This window comes from Mixophyes fleayi, chromosome 1, assembly GCF_038048845.1.
Source record: "Mixophyes fleayi isolate aMixFle1 chromosome 1, aMixFle1.hap1, whole genome shotgun sequence".
Classification (NCBI taxonomy): Eukaryota; Metazoa; Chordata; class Amphibia; order Anura; family Limnodynastidae; genus Mixophyes; species Mixophyes fleayi.
In genome coordinates, this window is record NC_134402.1 from 206,422,921 (window position 1) to 206,447,466 (window position 24,546).

Consider the following 24,546-nt stretch of genomic DNA (forward strand, 5'->3'; position numbering starts at 1 on the left):
GAAAGTGCAGGTGTGTACAAAACACAGGCAAATAATTTGTAACTTTAAATTGGTCCAAGGTTGTTTGCTTTTTAAGTGATATTTGAAACAGAAAGAAGACAGGCAATATGGGTTTCTGCATGAGCTGCCTTGCAACACTTCTAAGCAATGTGAGGAAACCAACATGCATGTGTTTGGAAAATTTCTGTTTACAAAGGAGTTGTTAGTTGCAGGGCAGCCAAGAGGAATTCAGGGGCCCGGTACAACAAATTCATGGGGGCCCCCTTATAGTCGAGCATGGCAAAAAAAAATTGCGTGCAAAATGTTTCAGGGGTGTGGTCAGACATTTGGGGGCGTGACAAATGCACCATTGGAGCATGGCTAAAATAAAAATCACTAGGCTTTCAATTCGCCGGAGCTTCACATATGTCCAAGCACTCCTGACTTTCAGGACATCTGGCACCACAGTGTAGTATAGAAAGAATGCAGTGTGTACACAAACAGTTCCGTCTTGGCCTGCACCTTACATTGGGCACAACACTCACCAAAAATTGGTATTGTCCCTACTAGAATCACAACATTTCACACACTGTGCTGCTCTCTCCTACCTGTTCTTCTCACTTTCTCCCCCTGTGGCTGCTGGTTTCTTTAGTTGGGGCTTGTCTGGATCCTGGAATGTTGAAGGACCTATTTGGAAAAAAAAAAGGCTACATTTAGAAAATTACAGCCAGCCTCGGCGTTCAATCAATAGCACCCAAGATTAATAATTAGGCCTTCCTCCAGCCCCAACATTAAAATAATAGTATTCACATTTAATAAATAAACCTATTCCCTTCCTGCAAACAGCAATACCTATTTCCCGCAACCATCACTGCCATTAAATAACTCATAGTCACATTTAATAAATATACCTCATTCTCCCCAAACTCACCCCCAAATTCAATAGCCCCCAAACCACCCGATCTTAAATAAATAGTCCCCACTATTAAATTGCCTCACCATCATCATACAAACAAAATAGCGTCCATTAATTAGCCACCACCTACCTCACACACTACATTGCAACAAGCCCCCTGTGCCATTACACACACATTACTGTGCCCCTTCATCACAACTACACTGTGCCCCCTTATGCTCACACTGCGCCCTCCATGCTGCTTTCCCCCCCTTTTTTTTATTCTGTGCTTCTCTCCCCTTTTTTTGTAATCTCTGCATCTCTCCCCTTTTTTATTTAAATAAAAAAGGGGAGAGAAGCTGAGATTAAATAAAAAAGGGGAGAGAAGCTAAGATTAAATAAAAAAGGGGAGAGAAGCTAAGATTAATATCAGCTTCTCTCCCCTTTTTTTATTTAATCCCAGTTTCTCCCTCATTTTGTATTTAATCTCAGCTTCTCTCCCCTTTTTCTTTCACTCTCAGCCTCTCTCCTCCTTTTTTTTTTACTCCCTCTTCTTTATAGTACTGTCCCTCTCGGTTTCCCCCCTTGCCTCTCCGTTTATTCCCTTACCTTTTGTCAGCTTCTTTCTTTCCTTCTCTTCTCTTCTCTTCTGTCTTCTCTTCTGTCTTCTCTTCTGTCTTCGTCTTGTCTGGCTTCGGCGCTCCTCACTGACTAACGAGCGTGACTTGATGACGCCACGCCCGACAGTCAGTGTGAATGGAGCAGAGAAGAGAGGAGGGACGCGGCGCCGCGGACACGTGAGTATCATTTTTTTGGGCAAGCCCGGGTAAAATGTACCCGCCCCCCCCCCCTTTCGGCGGCCCTGGTTAGTTGTATTTATGTTTCAGATGCTTATTGTAATTGTGTTTCTTAGACATAATATTTGTAATGTTTTTGAGATACTCATTCAATTGTAACTATCTGCTGCTTTGGACAATGATTAACACCCTACACATTCTTCACTACATTGTCCATCTAGACACAGGTCTCTTCTGGGTCACTTGCTACCTATGTAACTGCTCCTGTACTATAGGCACCTGTGCCAAATTCTTACCTCCTTTCTATTGAGGTTTTCAAGAATTAATTTGTGTTCAAATGTTATAGTTTAATATGGAACACCAGATGTCACAACATTTGGGGATGATGTGCCCATGGGGAATGCAGTGGATGAATGAAAGTATCTATAGTGTTTTGAATAACATGTAAAAGTAAAGTGTTGGTGCTGCATGCAGAGCTGGATTAAGGTTCTGGGGGGCCCGGGGCACTTAAGACAGGGGGGCCCCATATTGTTGAATATGGTATTCTTTTTAACAAATAAACAGGCAATGCTGTGTGCACTACTGTTAGGCGCATGCAGCTCTGCCTTCACAAGCATAACAGTGTGAAGTAGGACATACCTCCCAACTGTCCTTGTAGTCAGACCAAATCCTGACTAAGTGAGACAGTCACCCAAATTCTGGACAGTCCCACCATATTGAGAACAGTTGGAAGATGGTCCTGCTCTCTCCTACCTGCTGTTGTCACTTTCACCACCTGTGGCTGCTGGTGTCTTAAGCTCAGTTGCTGCTTGTGTATATTCTGGGATGCCGGGGCCCTATTTTGAAACAAAAACCGGTACATAAAGTTTAGGAGTCCCCAAACAGTCCTGTTAATAAATCAATAGCACCCCCTTTAATAATTAGGCCTCCCTCCCTGCAACCAGCCCCAAATTTGGAATTAAATTAATACTATTCACTTTTAATAATAGAACTATTTTCCCCAAGCAGCCCCGACATTAAATTAATAGCGTACACATTTAATAAACTTATTTCCCTCCCCACCAAACAGCCTGGTATAAATGAATAGCATTTACATGTAATAAATAAACCTTTCTCAAAACCATTGCCAACATTTTATAATTCATATTCACATTTAATAAATAGCACTCCTTCTCCCCAAACTCAAGCACACATTAAATTCCTCACAATCACTCCACAAATAATTAACAAAATAACCTTACAAAATGTAAGTATATATTGGTTAGCACTAGCAGGCCTGAATTTGTGGCAAGGCAACAGAGCTAGCATGGAGGCATATTACATTTTGTACATTATACGTTTCCATATAAAGTAAGTGTATGTCCAGCTGAGGTGAGCTAACAGAATGAGTGGCCTTAATTTTGTAATTTTTCCAATAATGCCCACCTTTAGAAATGCTACTTCCCTGGGGCATGGAGAGAGGGTCCACAATAAGTAGAAAATCTAGGTCTGAGCACATTGTACTTCTCTGTTCTACATTTATATCCCAACATCCCACTCCTCAATCCTCTTCTTCATCTTAATCCTCTATCTTCCCTCTCACTCCTCATTCCCCACCTACTTAGCATCTTCAACCCCCTTCTCATCAGCATTGGTTTCCCTTCCTGGGTTGTCACTCTGCAACCCCCTCTATGTGTATAATCACACCCTCCTTGTCCATAAATCACACCCTCCTTGTCCATAAATCACCCCCTCCTTGTTCATAAATCCCCCCTCCTTGTCCATAAATCACCCCCTCCTTGTTCATAAATCACCCCCTCCTTGTCCATAAATCACCCCCTCCTTGTCCATAAATCACCCCCTCCTTGTCCATAAATCACCCCCTCCTTGTCCATAAATCACCCCCTCCTTGTTCATAAATCACCCCCTCCTTGTAAATAAATCACCCCCTCCTTGTCCATAAATCACCCCCTTCTTGTCCACAATTATCCACTTCATTTTCATAATCACCTCCTCCTCTGGCTGAAACACAGACAGACAAAGTCACACACACACACAGACACAGTGACACACACAGTCACACACAGACAGAAAGACACACACACACACACACACACACACACACACAGACAGAAAGTCACACACACACACACACAGTGACAAACAAAGTCACACACACACAGTGACACACACATACAGAAAGTCTCACACACACACAGTGACACACACAGACAGAAAGTAACACACACACACAGTGACACACACACACACAGAAAGTCACACACACAGCAGATATTAACTTACCTTATGCCTGACAGGCAGGGCAGCTCTTCTCTGCTCCTCCTCACACTGTCATCTACACGGCAGCTAAGGAAGCCCAGAAGACTCAAAAAAAAAAAAAAGCAAAAGCATGCTTGTGCTTATAGTGCCGACAGAGCACTTAAAAACGGAACCCTGTGCTGCCCCCTGTAGACTGACATTTGGGGGCAGCAAAAAGAGCCACAGCTGGTCCGGGGGGCCCCCTGAGAGATGGGGGCCCGGGGCACGTGCCCCCTGTGCCCCCCCCTTAATCCGGCCCTGGCTGCATGATATTTTAATGTCACAAAAACGGTACATTTGTGAGGTTCATTTGATGCACTGGCTTGTGGACAATAGGCAATTTGCACATTTTGTCTCTTTATTTTGTGGGGGGACTTTCAAGGCCCAAATGATGCCAAACACACAGCTAAATCAAGGTGTATATAACATTCACAAGGCATGATAACAGAGAGCAATGTGTTGAACCTAACAAGACACTTTCCTGATTACACTATGGGGGACACCTTCATGTGCACCAAGGCATATACTAAGTACATTATTTAATGTTGTATGTGATCTAATTTTGCTGAAGTAATTGTTTGTGTTACATTCAACAGACCAAGCTGGTGTGCCTTTTGGAGTTCAGCAATTCGCGTTGAAGTATTTCTCCAATGCTCCTAGGCTGCTTATGTTTCTTGACTTTACCCAGATTGTCTACTCTTGATGCAAGAAACTTTTGCACACAGTCCACTGTCTTATTTGTTATGTTTTCTGCTGCAACTATAGATTCATGTTTGTTAACAATAAATCTGACCATGCAATAGTGTCAAAAAACAGTCCCAATCAAGTATCTGCTGACTACTACCCTGTTGTTTGTATTGTTATTAGAGATGGGCGGGTCCGGTTCCCCGAGAACCGAACCCACCCGAACTTTAGGTATCTGAGTACCGAGCTACTCAGCTCCGAATCCAAATCGAGGCCGAACGTCATCGTGACGTCGTCGTATCTCGTGGCTCAGTTCTTGCGATACTTCAAGATTATAAATGCCTACTCCACAGCAATCCATTGCCATTTGACAGAGGGAGAGAGCAGAGTGTAGTCACAGGCTGATTAGAGCAGGGACAGAGAATACAATATTCTTATTCCAACTGCTGTAACAAAAATTGCTAGAGAAGAGAGGAGGATAGAGGTTTATTTTTGTAATATTTGGCACTCCCCAGTGCTTTTGGGGTGTCCCCCATAATTGTGCATAAATATTTCTGGCTGTCAAAAGTCATATCTATCAGCAGTATCTTACCAAATAATTTTTACCACTACAAGTGCTTTGCGCTCAGAATGGATTCAAAGCAGTCCACATATGAGTTCTGGCACGTGACAAGAAAAAGGCCATTGTCATGCCTGGGCATAAAACAAAAAAATCCACTTCTTATGTGTGGAAATATTTTTACCCCAATCCAGACAACAATTGTATAGCCATTTGTAGTGTATGTCAAGCCACAGTCAGTCGAGGGAGGTACCTTAACCATCTTGGAACCTCGTCTATGTTACGCCATTTAACGAAAGTTCATGGCAAAGTGTTGGGAAAAGCTGAAAGTTCTTCCCAAAAAATTACAAGCACTCCATCATCAGCTAAGACCCTCCGCTCACCGACATCCCGACGACTACAAAATACACCCACCACACCATCCTCATCAATATCCTCAGTAGCGCTCTGAGTTAGCTCGGTATCCCACTTAAAGCTGGATGACTCCTACACTATTATTGATTCCTCTGAAGAAAGCGTTAGTCCCACTGCTGCTGCTGCTGCTGTTGCTGCTGCTGGGGGTGAATCGTCATCCCAGAGACAGGTCAAGAAAATGAGCAGTCCTACATTTCAGCAATTAACTGTGAAATAATCATTTGCTAGGGGAAGCAAATATGACAGCAGTCACCCAGTCGCCAAACGAATCACAGACGCCATGGCTGCAATGTTAGTGTTAGATCTGCGTCCAATCTCCACAATAAACGCAGTTGGTTTTTCACAAATAATTGAGGTTTTGTGTCCGCATTACAGAATTCCATCGCGACACCATTTCTCCCGTAAAGCTATTCCACAACTATACCAAAAAGTGTGTAAAAATGTAGAGATTGCGCTGAAAAATGCCATTCTGCCCACTGTTTACTTAACCTCAGATATGTGGACAAGTGGAAGTGGCCAAACCAAAGACTATATGACTGTGACAGCCCACTGGGTTGGTCATTCACCTTCACCAGCAGGAACAGCAGCAGCATGTATACCACTACGTAATATTTGTCACAGGCAGGCCACTCTTTGTATCACCGGCTTCACTAACAGGCATACAGCTGACAATTTGTTATGCAAACTGAGATGTGATTGATGCATGGCTTATACCACTTGGACTCTCCCTAGGGTATGTCATTTCTGATAACGCCAACAATATAGTGCGAGCATTACAGTTGGGTGATTTCCAACACATTCCCTGTTTTGCTCAAACCATCAACTTGGTGGTGCAGAGCTTCCTACGAAATAACCGTGAAGTGCAGGAGATGCTTTCGGTGGCCCGTAAAGTTTCAGGCCATTTCAGGCATTCAGCCACAGCATGTAGGAGATTACAGCAGCTCCAAGAGCAGTTTAACTTGCCCTGCCACCAACTTAAGCAAGAGGTGGTAACTAGGTGGAATTCCACCCTGTACATGCTTCAGAGGATGGAGGAACAGCGCAAAGCCATGCAAGCATATTGCACAAGCCATGACATTGGGAAAGGAGGGGGGATGTATTTCACTCTTGCACAGTGGGGAATCCTTTTAGTGCTGTGCAAGGTGCTGAAACCATTTGAAGTTGTGACATGTGAGGTGAGTGCAGACTCTGCTAGTTTGAGCCAAGTCATTCCTTTAATTAGACTATTGGAAAAGCAGCTTGAGAAAATGAAGGAGGAGCTGAAAGCAAGCAATTCAGCAAAGTATGTTGGCCTTGTCGATCAAGTACTTAATTCGCTTCACAATGATTCTCGAGTTAAGATTTTGAACTCGGATCAGTACGTTTTGGCCACTGTGCTTGATCCTAGGTTTAAAACTTACATTGAGTCTTTACTTGTAAATGAGCGAGATGTGAACTTTTGCAAGGAGCTATTGCTCAGCAAGTTGTCCGCTGAACTGGGCCTTGGCTTGACGACGTGTCCTCCTTCACTTTCTGAAGCTGCTGCTGCTTGTAAAAATTTAAATTTCCCAAAAAGAAGCAGGGAAGACGCAGGGGGCAGACCAGAACAATTTAACATCTGGGCTGGTTTGAAGGTTTTTTCAAAAAAATATGTCACTTTGCCCATAACTCCATCCAATACGAGTATAAACATGTAAAGAATGGTGGAGGATTACTTTCAAGAGGTAGTTGATATGGAAATGTCAGACAGTCCCTTTCCTTACTGGGAAGAAAAGCAGGCCATTTGGAAACCCATGTACAAACTTGCTTTGCAATACTTAAGCTGCCCACCCACCAGTGTGTACTCTGAACGAGTGTTCAGCACAGCCGGGAACTTAGTCAGTGATCGCCGTAGAAGGTTACTTCCCAAAAATGTGGAGAAAATGATGTTTATAAAAATGAACTACATCTTCCACAAGGAAGGCCTTCACCATCCAAGACATCCAAGCACTGACTGTTCTCTAATGGCGGATTCAAGCAGCGATGAATTGATAGTCTGTGATGATGACGTACACACTGATGAGGGTGAAGATGAAGCTGAAGATGATGAGGATAACATCTTTTTAAAACTTTCTATGTAAGTGTAGGGTGCAATCTACCCCCAAAGAGGAAAGGGACTTGTTGGATTTCCATATCACGTACCATCTTGAAAGGCTGCTGTTTGGGCAATTTATCCTTAAGGGTAGAATGTCATAGACAGAGTGACTCCAAACTAGCTTTGTCCATTTCTCTTAATATTGTACAGTCTATAACGGCTGCATTTTTTTGTATTTTCAACAAGTGGAGGGGGGACTAGAGAGCCAGAAACGAAAATGGCTTTGTCCATTTCAAATAGTATTGTACAGTCTATAATGGCTGAATTTTTTGTATTTTCAACAAGTGGAGGGGGGCATAGAGAGCCAGAAACCAAACTGGCTTTGTGCATTTCAATTAATATTGTACAGTCTATAACGGCTGTATTTTTTGTTTTTTTAAACAAGTGGAGGGGGGCCTATAGAGACAGAAAGCAAACTGCCTTTTTCCATTTCTTTACATATTGAACTATAAGTGTAGGGTGTAATATACATCCAAAGACGATGGCTGCATTGCCAATATGCATAGATGAAGAGGAAGACAATCTGTTTTGTGTGTAGAATAAATGAAGACCTACCTACCAGGAATTAAACTGTTTTTTGGATGATTTATTACCTCTACAATTAGATTACTTATCTATGAAACAGTTGGAGCACTAAATTGGGTTATTTTAGGCCCAAAAACATTGAATTTCCAACAAAATAGCAAAACAAAACCAAACAAAACCAAAACCAAAACAAAACACGCAACGGCGGTTTTGCAAACCAAAACCAAAACACGATGGTAATCCAGATCCAAAACCAAATCCAAAACCAAAACACGGGGGTCAGTGACCATCTCTAATGGTTATACACAAGAATCCATACATAGTCCTTTTTGGGGCACATTTAGGCACATGTCTACTTGTCCAATATATTGATGACATGTTTGGTTTTTTGACCCTTAGCCACAAACTACCCTTCCCCTGAAATTACACTATATGTTGTGGTTTTTACCTTTAACATTAGAGATATTAGTGTCTTTGGTTGTGGCACATTTTAGAATGTTCAACATGGTCTGTGCACGTATAGAGATTAGCAAAACACCTCTGTTAAAGTGTTTCTTAAATGTTGATGCATTGGCTGCCACACTTCCTAGGCTAGGACTGGTTGGAGCCAACTGACCCTAAAACACTTGCAAGTCAGATGCACCTTTGTTATCAATCGTGACCACAGACAAATGCTACACAAAGTCCACATATTAAAGGCCAAGGTCTTTGCGTCAGATGCTACTTCAGCATCTGTTGGAGTTGGTCTCCACATTTTTTTGTCATTCCCTTTTGGACAGCACTGTTGTGCGGCATCATATGCCATTTGTCATATGTTATACATCAGCTATGTTGTGTATTCGTGCAGTCATATAATGTTCCTTTGCGGCAACACATATATACTCACTTTGAAGCCAAGTCAAAAGTTTGCACACACCTGTTATATTGTGTATTTTGTGGACTTCAAATTCAGGGGTACAAGTATTCTGGATGTGAACTCAAATGTTCATATCTGGATTGGGGTGTAAGAATTGGTTAATTAATTTGCACTAGCATTTACATTGTTAATGGGGCTTTAAAAAAGCTAACCTTAGGCTTAAAACACAATCTTGTTTAGAATATCTGCAAGTACTGTGTGTGAGTAATGCATATGTTGGGCCTGTTTTGTGTAGAGTAAGACCAATGCCTGCTTTAACATGTGTCTACATGTAAGGTAGCTCAAATACTTTCAAAGTGTGACACATAATAGCACTCTGAGGCCACAATTTTATTCTCCTCATTGCTTGACATTCTGGAGGATGGTCAGTCTGCTGCATAAGTACTGAACACTGGCACACAATCTGTAGGGAGATTTTAAACACCACCACAAACATACTGGTTTACACAAAGGTGCGTTTTGAATAGAGATGAGCGCACTCGGATTTATGAAATCCGAGCCCACCCGAACGTTGCCAATCCGAGTCGGATCCGAGACAGATCCGGGTATTGGCGCCAAATTCAAATCTGAAACTGAGGCTCTGACTCATAATCTCGTTGTCGGATCTCGCGATACTCGGATCCTATAATTTCCCCGCTAGTCGCCGCCATCTTCACTCGGGCATTGATCAGGGTAGAGGGAGGGTGTGTTAGGTGGTCCTCTGTCCTGCTATATCTCGTGCTGTTCAGTTTAGTTCTGTGCTGTGCTGTGCTGTGCTGTGCTCAGTGGTGCTGTGCTCAGTGGTGCTGTGTCCTGTGCTCTGTCCTTCTGAGGTCAGTGGTGCTGCTGGGTCCTGTGCTGTGTCCTGTTCAGTCCAGTGGTTCTGTGTCCTGTGATCTGTGCTTCTCAGGGCATAGTTATTTCCCCAATATTCCCCTGTGTTTAAAAAAATAAAAAAAAGTTATTTAAAAAAATACCAAAAACTAATTTAATTTTTTTTTAATTACCACAAAATTTGCACAACCAATCCTGCAGTATAAGCCCATTGGTACTGCAATATTACCAAGTTCACACATTCAGCAGTAAAAGTCCAGTGGTACTGCAATATTACAAAGTTCACACATTCTGTAGTATCAGTCCAGTGGTGCTGTGTCCTGTGCTCTGTCCTGCTGAGTTCAGTAGTGCTGATGGGTCCTGCGCTGTGTCCTGTTCAGTCCAGTGGTGCTGTGTCCTGTGCTCTGTGCCTCTAAGGGCATAGTTATTTCCCCATTATTCCCAAGTGTTTAAAAAATTAAAAAAAAGTTATAAAAAAAAATAAAAATAAAAAATTAAAAAAATATATATAATTATAACCAAATTTGCAAAACCAATCCAGCAGTATAAGCCCATTGGCACTGCAATATTACCAAGTTCACACATTCAGCAGTAAAAGTCCAGTGGTACTGCAATATTACAAAGTTCACACATTCTGCAGTACCAGTCCAGTGGTGCTGTGTCCTGTGCTCTGTCCTGCTGAGTTCAGTAGTGCTGCTGGGTCCTGCGCTGTGTCCTGTTCAGTCCAGTGGTGCTGTGTCCTGTGCTCTGTGCTTCTAAGGGCATAGTTATTTCCCCATTATTCCCAAGTTTTTTTAAAAAAAAAAAAAAAGTTATAAAAAATATTAAAATAAAATTTTTTTAAAAAAAAGTAATTATAACCAAATTTGCAAAACCAATCCAGCAGTATAAGTCCATTGGTACTGCAATATTACCAAGTTCACACATTCTGCAGTATCTTGTGCTACATATAATGGAGACCAAAAATTTGGAGGATAAAGTAGGGAAAGATCAAGACCCACTTCCTCCTAATGCTGAAGCTGCTGCCACTAGTCATGACATAGACGATGAAATGCCATCAACATCGTCTTCCAAGCCCGATGCCCAATCTCGTAGTACCGGGCATGTAAAATCCAAAAAGCCAAAGTTATGAAAAAGTATCAAAAAGAGAAACTTAAAATCATCTGAGGAGAAACGTAAAGTTGCCAATATGCCATTTACGACACGGAGTGGCAAGGAACGGCTTAGGCCCTGGCCCGTGTTCATGACTAGTGGTTCAGCTGCACCCACGGATCTTATCCCTCCTCCTCCTCCCCCCCCCCTACAAAAAATTGAAGAGAGTTATGCTGTCAGCAACAAAACAGCAAACAACTCTGCCTTCTAAAGAGAAATTATCACAAATCCTCAAGGCGAGTCCAAGGGTGTTGGTGGTTGTCAAGCCTGACCTTCCCATCACTGTACGGGAAGAGGTGGCTCGGGAGGAGCCTATTGATGATGTAGCTGGCGCTGTGGAGGAACTTGATGATGAGGATGGTGATGTGGTTATTGTAAATGAGGCACCAGGGGGGGAAACAGCTGATGTCCATGGGATGAAAAAGCCCATCGTCATGCCTGTAATTCAGACCAGTTGATGGGTTTTTAATTGTATTGTGGGGAACACTCCTCTACGCAGTCCACAAAGATACCTCGTTGCAAGATTTTGTACTAAAAAAAAAAAAATATTGTGAGGTGTTAGGTGTTCAGAATAGCCTTTAGATTAGTGGAAATTATTGTTATTGGATGTTATTGAGGTTAATAATAGCGTAGGAGTGAAAATAAGCCCAAAAACTTGATTTTTTTAACTTTTTATGCTTTTTTCAAAAAAAATCCGAATCCAAAACCTTAAATCCGAACCAAAACCTTTCGGCAGGTGTTTTGCAAAACAAATCCGAACCCAAAACATCGAGAAAATCCGGATCCAAAACACAAAACACGAGACCTCAAAAGTCGCCGGTGCACATCCCTAGTTTTGAATTATATCCAATCAATAAGCTGAGTTTTGTGTGCCTAAATAGCTAATAGGCAAGGAATATGCCATGTCTGCATGGCCATCCTGTGCCCAACAGCCAATGTGGATTTTAAAGGGAAGCACTACCAAGAGGGCTAATGTTAACTGTGCACAACCATGACACAACTTGATGTAGATTGCAAAAATTGCATGCACCAAATCAAAGACAGATATGCAAATGACAGGTAGGCAAAGCACTCAACAATGTTTTGTACCAATCTACTTTTAAAAGTCATTACCCTACTCCAAATCTACATTCCATTTCAAACACCTTCTGATGACAGCATCAAATCCAAGTTACTGCAAGGGCAAAACTGACACTATACGGTGTAAGATTTACTTACTATCCCCATGTCCCCCTAGTGTGTCTGCCCTAGGCTAGCACATAGTAATCTTAATAGTTAATTCTGTTGTTATTCATTCCCATAGCATCTCTGAGCTCGGTTTCACACTGGGGTTGGATTTGATGCTTACAATTGGTCAGATACACTGTATGTAATTTCCTAATGTTAGTATGAGACTTCCTATAGTTCACTTATGCCTAATGGGTAATTGTATGTGTATTCTCAATAAAACACATCAATAATATACATTTCTAGATAGGCCCATTTTGCATTAACAATGTTTACACATGTTTGTCAAATCTCTGCCCGAAAAAACTGTCGTGCCCACAGTATAGCAGAGCCTGCTCACTGAAATGTAAAATTTGCAGGAGAGAAGATAGAGGCTGAGTGGGATTAAATAACTGATTTAATTGAGAAGCCAGGTGTACATTAATGTTTCCTCACTGCAAAGCATAGAGTACTCATCTCATCCATGACTGATGCAATATTTTTGGATGGAGAGGCAACCATTACACACACAGGTGTCAGAAACATCTGCGTGAGACGTAAGCGCGCCCATATGTGCATAGAGTACTCCAGAGTTAGCTTCCTTGTAGAAAAATGAGGTCTGCAGTATTTATCCGCTGTGAGCGGAGGATTCTGACCGATGGCATGGACAGCATGACCTCGGGCAGATACATCAGCAACGAGAGGAAACTGGAGGCTTATAGTAGGGTCCGCAGATATATCAGACTGCGGTTCAATAGGCGCAGGTCGATAATTCAACTCCAGAGTGACACGAGCCGCGGCGGTACTCACAGCTTCTGGCCCCCTCTGGCGTCCCGGCTGTCACCTTGAAGACCGGGGTGTCACTTCCGGATCCTGGCCGACCGTTGCCAAGGCAACGGACGGAAGCTCTGTGCCCTGCGCTGCGTCCCGGCAACGGAGGAAGCCGGGCGCGCATGCGCAGAAGGTAAAACTTCCTGTGGCTTGATTTAACAAGCCTGTGGGCTGATTAATGCCTGATACATTAATCAGGCAGGGGGCTCTGTGTGATTCAGAGCTAGACTCTGATTGGTGGCCACTAGTATTTAAGGCAGTGAGGTCTGCAGCCTCACTGCCGGTTATAGCTTCTGTGCTCCAGTCTGCTGACCTGCTAGTTCCTGTTCCTGTATTCTGATACCACTACTGACTCCCCGTGTATGACCCTTGGCTTTGAATTGGACTTCACTCGTGTTTCCTGTGACCCTGATCTCTGGCCTGCTTACCGGTTCTGCTATTTGCCTGTGACCCCTGACCTCAGCTTGTTTACCGATACTGTTGTCTGCTGCCTGCCCTTGACCTCTGCGTGGACCTGACTCTTCTTGCCTGGGTTCTCCCCAGCCGGTACACACTTCACGACCCTCTGTCAGTCTGCGGCCCAGTCTGTCCCCACCATCAGGGGCTCCAGTGAACACCTGATTGGTAGATTCCGGGTTGTGTTGTGCCGGCTGGAGGGGTTCCTAACACAGAGGCGCTGGAGCAAAATCCGCTGGCGTCAGCCCCAGTTGGTCAGGAAGGAGATTGTAAGAAGTGAGTTCTCGATTAATCGCTGAAACATGTGTAAACATATATTTTGTATATAAGTATCAAACTATGTTCACCCAAATCACCTGACATGGCCTACCACTACACTACATATCAATCTTTCTCCACACTGGAAAAGTCATTCCCCTTCCAATGCACCAAACCTTCTTTGGCTCCTGTCTCCTACATTTGGCTACTGAACATTTACTTTCCCACATGATTTAGTGAGAAACTTCAGGACATTAATGCAGGTTCTGAAATCAAGCTCTCAAACCCTTGACCCCAGTGCTGTCAGTTGGTGACCTAAGCTTAAAATCCATTTGCGGAATTGAGTGCCAGAAGTGTTTTTATTATTGGCAAAACATTTGAAAGGCAGCTTTGAAAATCCAAAGATGTGGAAGGTCCCATAAGGTGCAACTGGCTATTTGCACTGTGAGGGTGTGCCATCAAAGGACGATTTCTAAAGTATTGGCATCATCTACAGAATTTGATATCCCACAACTAATTAAGTGGCGCTGTACAGAGGGAATGCATTCACATAGTGCAGGGGTAGGCAACCTGCGGCTCTCCAGGTGTTGTGAAACTACAAGTCCCAGCATGCTTTGCCAGTAGATAACCAGCAGATAGGTGGCAAGGCATGCTGGGATTTGTAGTTTCACAGCACCTGGAGAGCCGCAGGTTGCATACCCCTGACATAGTAGCTTGCAGACTTAAATACCCTAACATTTCCACACAGACTACCGGCAATTTCAAAATTACCAGGCCAGTAGTATGTTTTGGAAGTGTTGAAGTCAACACATGCAAGTATGGAGCAAACCTGCAAACTCCACACAGTTGAAGCTATAATCAGGGACTTGAACTCCTGACCCCAGTGCTGTGAGAGCAAAGTGCTAACCACTAGGCCACTGAGATATTCCACATCCACATCCACATCCACATCCACATCCACATCCACATCCACATCCCTATACCAAACCCAAACATTTGTGACAGGTCATGTGAAATGCTTTGTGTTTATCATGTTTAGCTCCTTGCTTTTGTAGTAGCTAATATTTGTGTCTGCTGGCAATGCAAAGTTTATTAAACATGTATGATCAGCTGATTATCGTAATACTATCGGTTTATTAAGCTGGTGATTGTGTTAACAATACACTTGTTTTTCATTTCTTGTTTCCAACAGTCCGTGAACGTTGGGAGCGGCGCCAACGCCGCTGACCGGTGGTGGAGGGCGAGGAGGAAGCTGAGAGTCCTGCTCAGCAGGTGGCCGTATAGGCTGAGTCGGAGGCGGCAGCCTCCCCAGAGACGGCGGCGGTGGAGCAGGGCCAGGACGAGGTGGAGGAGGAGTCCCAGCCTGCGGCCCAATCCTCCCCCTCCAACTCTGGAGAGGGTGCGTGCTTTTCAGACGGGCCTGAGCCAGAGGTCCAGCAGGACCAGGAGGCAGAGAGCCAGGTGGCTCAAGATGGTGAGGCATTAGGAGATAGTAAGTCTTTGCAAGAAAGGGTTTTTGGAATTTGATACCACTGCAATGTGCCTAAAATTTGTGACTAATCCCTGCTGGAACTCATGTGTATTAAAAATTGACATTCATGACACAGGTTGCAATGATAATGGACATCCAAATGTGAGTTTGTGTAAACAAGAAAACAACAGCCAGAGCCATCTTAACACATGGCCATGCAGGGCAGGTCCCACACGAGCAGAAGGCCCCAATAGGCTTGTTAACCTGTCATTATATTATTCTATAGATTTTAAATGCTATTCTAAAACAAGTCTCATAAATTGCTTGAAATTTTCTACACCCACCTCTGTCTGTATGATGGTATTGAAAATCTTGCTTTACAAAATCAAGGGTCGTGTTATATTAGGCAAAGTTTATAGATCAATGTATGCTCTTCAGCAGACGTTTTAATTGTCAAACAATTAATTTGTTGGAGGTACCAATAAGGATGAGCTGAATTTTTAATACAATTTTGGGTTAATTCCTGTGAGTGATAGTGTAGGAAGGGCCCCAGTGTACTGCTTTGACCTGGGGCCTATAATGCTGTTAAGACTACCCTGTCCACAGCACTCTCCCCAGGGCATAACAGAATTTTGTACATGTACAATTGCAACACAAAAGCCTTATCAATGTCTAATGTATGGGCAAATGCATTGGGAGCAAGAGCCCTAAGAGTTTAAAGTTATGTAACAGTACTCATCTTTAGTAAGTCTTGTCTGCTTGTAAAATTAGTGTGTCACGGACTTATTTGTTAATTTATTTGTTTTACAGCACACGTGGAGCAATCTGGAACGTGGGCCTCCCTCCCCCCATCTGCAAAACAACTGAGTGTCGAAATGCACAAGTATATTAAAAAAATTTGAAAACATTAAAAAAAAAAAATATATATTCTAAAAAAATTGATATAAAAATCTGGAAATGGGCACATCAGTCTGGGTAATTGTGACTTTTATTTTATTTATGTAAATAGTTATTTTTATATTGATTGTAAATAGTTTCTAAATTTGTATTCTGCTGACAATAATCACACGTTATCATTATAATCACACAAATCATTGGTGTGTGTGTGTTTATTAATATATTACAGATGCACAACATGTGGGTCTAAGGTCAATAAGGAAGTGATATGGATGACCAAAAGACTAACATTTAATCAACATATTTTGGACACAAATCCATCATAGTGGCAACATTTATATAGCCCTACTAGTTGTGGCTATCAGCAAATGACGATATACAAAGTGTATTTTGTGTATTTTGTAATGAAATCCACACTAACATGTGAATAACAGTAACTCCATACACATAAGGCAATGGTCAGGAATCCAACTCATGACACCAGCACAGGGAGTCAGAGGTGCTAAATAATAAGCCACCATGCAGAACCGATGCTGGCTATAGTATTTTGCAAGACAAGAAGATGGTGAATTCACATCCAAGCACAAGCAGTAGCTGAAGAAAAAAGGTTTCCATTTGCTATTTCCATGTCAGCCAAAGGGACATGTTGCCCTCCACCACCAATCCACCCCTCCAAGAGGTAGGCCATCGTTGTAATAGCAGACACATAAATAATGTGCCCTGGGGGCAAGATTCAAAAAGGTATATGTCAAATGTCATAGCTCATTAACTAGTTCCCCAAATCATGTGCATTGTAGCGATAGACCAGTGATGGTTAACCTGTGACACTACAGGTACAGCAAAACTACAAGTCCCAGCATGCTCTGCCGGCTATCAGCTAGTTATCTACTGGCAAAGCATGCTGGGGCTTGTAGTTTCACAACACCTGGAGTGTCACAGGTTAGCCAACACTGCGATAGACCAAGGTTAGCTTCAAGTGTCAAAGCAAAGCCAGTCACACATTGAAGAAAACATCCAATCTGTACCCAGATGAGTCCATGTGGTGAACATTGTGTTTGGGTAAAGCTGAGTACATCACACAACCTGTACGCCGTGGATCCAGATGAAAGTCGGCCTACAGGCAATGTTGCATTTAACTCCAAGGAGGCTGTCCCCTACAAACTTCCCCCCCCCCTCTTAGTCCATTCGTAGTAATAAATGTCAGCATGTGAACTGTGGGCCCTGAGGCCTTTCGAAAGTTCCCCCCAAAAAATGATTTTCTTACAATACAGAATAAATATGAGGGCATATTTTACAATGTGGTTGAGCGTGTAGAACAAAACAAAATTAAAAAATAAAACCATTGTGTGAAGTTCATGCGTTTCTTGTTAGCATAAAGATTCCAGTCCACACAATAGCTATAGGTATGCTTGGTATTTGAACTCATAGCTGCTGTGTTGTGAGTCCAAAGTGCTACCCACTGAGCTACCTGTGAGATGGGTATTTTGTCAGTAATTTGTGTGAATAATGAAGAGTACTATTAAGTGTCAGTTTCCTGTGTAGAATGCATGCTGTATTGTTGGTGTTCTCTGTGTTTTTTTACATCTCAGGTTGGGCTAGTGGTTAGCTGTCCCACTTTCCATAATGTCATTCATGAGTTCTAATCCAGACAGAAACCATTAATCTTTGTGGAGGTTGTATACACCCGTGTGTGTATCCTTTATGGAAGAGTATGCTATGCATTTTACAGAAAAGGCAGATGAATTTACACAACGTACATTTTGATATATTCCTTATTCATGTACTTTTAATGTAGCCATGTCCATGCATTTTGCGTACTATACGGCGACTTGAAATCCTAAACACAGAAAGCTCTTCAGCAATGTGTTTGTTAAAAGTGCGTATTACACTAATTACTAGCAAACGAAAAACAACGTTCAGAGTGTTCCACATAATTGTTATTTGCCAGTGATTAATGAGTATAGAGCTATCCCGTAGAAATAAGCCCCAGGCATTGTGTTGTGTTCTGTGTAAACAAACTGTTCGTCCCTCCCACATTGGGCGTGACGTATACATTGCTTAGCTTCCCATCAATCGCTTGAGATCCGTTGCTTGTGCTTGTACCATGTTTAAAGATCCGCAGGCGGGTGTGTTTTATTGCGTTTGCGCTGCTTATTTCCGTCTCTTAAGTGTACAGGACCACAGGAGGGTGTGTTTTTGCAGTTTGAAGTACTTATTTCACTCGTGTAAGTGTCTGCGTCACTCAAAGTATGCAATGCAGATACGTATGCGTTTGCGTACCTTGATGAATCGGGCCCCTGGTCGTCACGGGTGGAAACATCTCCTTCAACAAGTTTGGAAAGTGAAGTTTTAGTGGGGAGGGGGACTGAACTCGGCAAAGGGGTGTCTGGCTACAGAGCAGGGTATGGATGATGTATGAGAGTCCACATTTTTACATTTTAAAGTTATAATACATTGGTATGCACTTTCCATTGTAATCTACATCTGAATCATGCAAAAGGCATACTGTTGTTTAGGCAAGTGTCCAATCTATGCCACCTAAGAGGACCTGTTCAATTTGTTTTGTGCGATGAAAAAGCTCTATGGCAAACTGCTAAACTGAGAGCACCCACCCTCAATGTACAGCTGGAGATTGTTATAATTTAGTTTTTCTTTTTGTTTGATCCCCCATATGAAAGAATGGAAAACAGACTTTTTTGGGGGGGAAAGAGTAGTAAAAGTAATAGCATTTTAAAGGAGCCTTTACATTTTTAACAGGAAGAAGATGTTTACATATAGCATTTCCTCTTTCTTACTGAAGTTTTATAATCTAAATGATTCTGTAATGATCAAGCTAACACTTAATTGTCACTGTAGCTATTTCTTAAATCCATGTTAACTAGAGAAATCCCAAAACAGACAGGATAAGAATATTTATAAGCACTGGTTGTCTGGTTTAATGAATCTAGCTAAAAGGATTATTGATAATCCAGAACATTGTTTCAGTAGTATAAAATATATTAAATATTATTTAAAAATTATGAAAAGTCCTTTCCTAAACTAAAATGTGACTGCTATAAGCCGAGCAGCACAGAGGGAAAAAATGGGTTTTAACGTACAAACTATATATTACTTCATAACAAATTTACATAGACAGTTATGTGACATTAAACCAGAGAAAAATAAGCCCGCGCTCGGTATATCCCACATTATATATGATACCAGCTGCTTGGCAACAAGCCCGCGCTCGGTATATCCCATATTGTATGTGGTACCAGCTGCGTGGCAATATAAATGCCCATATATGTATACAAAACAGAAAGAAAGTTGTCAGCGCTTATCCTTTAAACTGCATATCTGTGTGTTTCTAGCAAAATGAAAACATGAGGTATTAGTTCATATTTTGATCAAAAGACTTAAGTCTGCATCCCACGTCAAGGGTACCTCATTATATGCAGGTCCTACACTGACCTATATGCTTTAAACACTATTAAAATGCAGTTAAAATCAGATGCACTCACCTCCCAGGTATAGGGGTTTACATCTAGCAAAGGCTGGCTTGTGAGCCACACCCAAATGTGCCTTAAATAGGCTTGATAGACAGCTGCTATGACAAAAAGGCAATATTTTGAAACAAAACCAGAGAAAAATAAGCCCGCGCTCGGTATATCCCACATTATATATGGTACCAGCTGCTTGGCAACAAGCCCGCGCTCGGTATATCCCATATTGTATGTGGTAATATTGCCTTTTTGTCATAGCAGCTGTCCCTTGACGTGGGATGCAGGCTTAAGTCTTTTGATCAAAATATGAACTAATACCTCATGTTTTCATTTTGCTAGAAACACACAGATATGCAGTTTAAAGGTTAAGCGCTGACAACTTTCTTTCTGTTTTGTATACATATATGGGCATTTATATTGCCACGCAGCTGGTACCACATACAATATGGGATATACCGAGCGCGGGCTTGTTGCCAAGCAGCTGGTACCATATATAATGTGGGATATACCGAGCGCGGGCTTATTTTTCTCTGGTTTTGTTTCAAAATATTGCCTTTTTGTCATAGCAGCTGTCCATCAAGCCTATTTAAGGCACATTTGGGTGTGGCTCACAAGCCAGCCTTTGCTAGATGTAAACCCCTATACCTGGGAGGTGAGTGCATCTGATTTTAACTGCATTTTAATAGTGTTTAAAGCATATAGGTCAGTGTAGGACCTGCATATAATGAGGTACCCTTGACGTGGGATGCAGACTTAAGTCTTTTGATCAAAATATGAACTAATACCTCATGTTTTCATTTTGCTAGAAACACACAGATATGCAGTTTAAAGGATAAGCGCTGACAACTTTCTTTCAGTTATGTGACATTATTTATTAAAGTGTGGCATGGTGAGTTATGATGGTATGCAGAGAGCCATATCACAGTTTTGCAATGGGGCTCAGACATTTCTATTGAAGCTCAAGTACATGCCCACTGACTTTTACTCCAACTTTTCTCAAACTGGGAAACCATTGGTTATGTGGTGCCCCAAAGCCCAGTTGAACAGCACAGAGGAGTGCATAAGCGCTGTTAAAATGCAGGGCTACAAGGGGTTAATTGTGCTCCTGGAGACTTGTGACCAGGAGTGATTGACAGGAGGAGGTTGCAGGCCCTGATTGGCTGGGGGAGTAACAGGAAGAGGATGTGTAGGAAGGAGGAGTGTGTGTGGCATGGTTGAAGAAAGGGAAGCTGACATGCAGAGAGACTGATCTGCTGCTGGAACAGGTGACATGGCAAGCATACACGGCTGGAGAACGGCTGGGGACACGCAGTGGGGCGCCAAGACAGTCTCCACAAACTACAGAACCCTCTCAAGGTAAAACCCTAGCATGCAGTGTACTGCACACACCCCAGCGTCAGAGGGAAGAGTGTTGAGAGAATCTATCCAAAACTGACATTACATTCCTGTACAAGGAAGAATACTGTGCCCTCCTCAGATCATACCTTTACACAGGCTGCAGGGAACCATTAAGACTGTCGTTTTAGCTAAATCCTGTGTGTGCTGATATCTGAACTCTATCCCCCGTTCGGAGTACATGTGCTATTAGAGATATTGATTTATGAGAGTACAGCGCCATCTTGTGGCTGAATTGAGCAACAGTCCTGTGTTTTTGCTATAATCTTTAACCCAGCCTACAGTCTAACATCTACCCTTTTGAGAGAAAGTACCGGGATTTAATTGGGATTGTTAACCCTTTCTGGAAACCTCTGCAGGACATTTGAACACTACAAAATTCCTGTGCACAGGTCAGCCCCAGGACTGAGTGGAAAATATGGTAACGTTACCGGGGATAATATTGGTGCACCAAATGTTTTAGATGGATGTTAATGTTATGTGATTTACCTAAGAATTGATTTATTGATATTGAAGGTGTGACATTCAGTGTTAGTGGTACCGCTGCGATTCAAGTTAACTCAGCAGTAGATGCTAAAAGTGGGGCGCCTGACCCATAGGGAATAGCACTGTACCCCAAACACTTGAATAGTAAGGAGCCCGCTAGTGGGCGCGGTAGTGACCGTAAGAGTCTTGATGGGTTATTATTGATGGTTCTTGCATCATCACCAGTCAGATATTGTTAACTTGAAAGTAGTAACTGTGATTACCAGTGTGCCTTATTAGACAATGTGCATTGAAGATGTTATCGCTATTGTGTCTTATACTCACCAGGTGTATGTTATATGTTAAATGCTATTGTGGTCTATGCTGATCAGACGCATTATTTTGTCATTACTATTGAGCTGAATGGGTCAGTGGCGCGGTGGCTTACCTAAACTATCCTTACCGCATTCTCAATAAAACCAAGTTGTTTGACCAATCTTTGTCCCTTTCATTGAAGTATTTATCTCCTGACCACCGGATATCCAAAAGAGTAAATAACCTGACTCGTATCTGGGAGACAAGGTAAGGGAAGGATTTACCATCAGTACTCGACCACCACAGTTACACTTACCTAGATAGCAGGGTTGAAAAAGAAAATTGTTGGTCTGTGGTATGAATGGCCCATTGGTGTAATGCAGTGGTAAACATTAAAACTGATAGAAAATAATACCAGAGATAGAATAAATCATAATAATATATCATAAAAAAATCATACATATTCATAAACTGAAAACATAGGGTAATGCATGAGGAGAAAAACAAAATAGAATTGCTGTATATATAGTGCATAACAGCAGTTAGCCCATACTTTCCAACTCTCCCGTAATGTCCGGGATACTGCCGAAATCTGGGTAGGTCTCCCGAACTCTGAGAGAGCAGGCCATTCTCACTTCCTTACAAAGTGGGCAGGATTTGGAGTCTCCATGATGTGTCATTTTGCACTCCCCCTGTGGTAAAATGACGCCTTTGTGTTATTGCGTCACTGGGGGTGGGACCAAAATGATGCGATTGAAAAGCCCCACCCCCTCCATCTTCGCATTCCTACCTCCCTACGAGTTCTCCCAGACGGCAAAAAGCTTGGCAAGTATGAGTTAGCCCTTATTTAGATACCATACTGGGGCTCATGTACAGTTACACACAGGCTAAAATGGAATTAAAAACTGTGTACGTCTCAGTCTATATGCAGAGGAGGAAAGAGGAAAGGAAGGGTCATGCTGGCATAACCTGTGTACAGTACAGTAAGGGTGTTTTCATATACCTTACATACTATGTAGAGGTGGAAGCAGGAACAGGTATGCCTATAATAGGGGGAAGGGGTGAAAAGCATGGGGTCCCCCTGAAATCGCCAAAACTAGGCTCTGATAGCTAGGACTGGTATCACTATAGCAGGGAAATCCACAGCATGGGGAAAATGTAAATAAAAATTCACTCACCATATGAAGAAAAAAATATTCTAAATAAAGACACCACCAGACAACCCTCTTTGGCTTTCCTACTCAGTAAAGAGCCCTCTTACTTACTCAGTAAAGAGCTCCGCTACAAATGAGCTCTTATTACTGCACGTCCGCTAAGAGCTCATTTGTAGCGGAGCTCTTTACTGAGCTAGTATTGCGTTGTCTCTTCAGGATTTTTTATTTTGCCAATACCTGGATTGTCATAAGAAGATGCCAGCGATGTCCTCCTTCATACTTTGGTGAGGAAATAAAAAGGGTCAAAGAGGTTGTGTGGTGCTTTTATTTAGAATAAACTGTTTGTTGTAACGATGTATGTGTTTTTTTCTACATTTTCTCCTGGTACACTATAGGTCCCAGCTGGCCCTGGATGCCAGGGCGTTCTGGCGCTTGTGGTTCCTCAAGTGGCAGCATGCCCTAGCAGTCATGAGTATGCTGGAGCTTGTATATTACAAGTGCTAGCATGCCCAACCTGGCCAGAGTATGCTGGGACCTGTAGTTCACCATGGTCAACATGACACTTTAACCCTTTCATTTTCTCTACTAACACACACCTACCACCCATTCTGCAAATTTTCCCGACATCCTTCTTCCACTTGAACCATTTTTCAAAATCCTCTGCTGGGGTCGAGGGCAAACACAGGATTTATAGAGGGGGAAATGTTCCACTCCACCCAGCTAGAGTAGGAATTGTTGGCATGCAAGGGGGCGTGGCTATAATTTAATACATGGACAATGTTGCGTGCACTACTGTTAGCTGCATGCAGCTCCCCTTCATTTGAAGTTCAATGTGAAGCAGGACATAACGCTCATCTGTCTCTTCTGCTGAGTCCTGAGTGAGTGGGGCAGTCACCCAAAATTGGGACTGAACCCTCCAGAATCAGGACAGTTGGCACACTGTCCTGCTCCCGCTTTCCTGATGCTCTTGTGTTGTCTGGATTGTTGGGCCCTGTTTGGAGAATTGATAAGGACTTGAAATATGGAAAGCCTAGCAATAAATGAACATTCCGGGCCTCCCTCCCTCTATCCAGCCCTGACATTAAATCAAAAGAACCCACATTAATAAATAGAGCTCTTTCCCCCAAACCTGTCCTGACATTAATACTATGAACATTTAATTAATAACCCTATTTCCTCCAAAACATTAAATAATTAGTGGGAATTTTCTAATGTCTAATGTGGCTTGTTTTGGGGAAGCGGCTAACCACAAGGAAGCATTCCATGTTCCATGTAGGGGGTGGTGGTTTTCAGGAAACTTCGGAACGTCCCTAAATATGTGCCTGGGCCCCGCTCTACATGAACTACATGCATTTATCCTAAGGAAGCATATAAAATATCCAGCAAGGCAGCTGCCAATTTATTCACATACTCTAGCAAGTGTGATTATTTACCATACATTTGAGAGAAGGACAGATCATTAGCAATTTTT

General features: G+C 42.5%; 1 long non-coding RNA gene across 1 annotated transcript in view; it reads left to right on the forward strand.

Moving 5' to 3' along the window:
- LOC142107051 (uncharacterized) overlaps positions 1-16,338 on the forward strand; it is a 41,701-nt gene extending 25,363 nt beyond the window's left edge. The window contains exons 4-5 of the long non-coding RNA XR_012679857.1: positions 15,089-15,370; positions 16,178-16,338. This is a non-coding gene — a long non-coding RNA (uncharacterized LOC142107051). The remainder of the gene's footprint in view (positions 1-15,088; positions 15,371-16,177) is intronic.
- Positions 16,339-24,546: the final 8,208 nt, after the last annotated feature.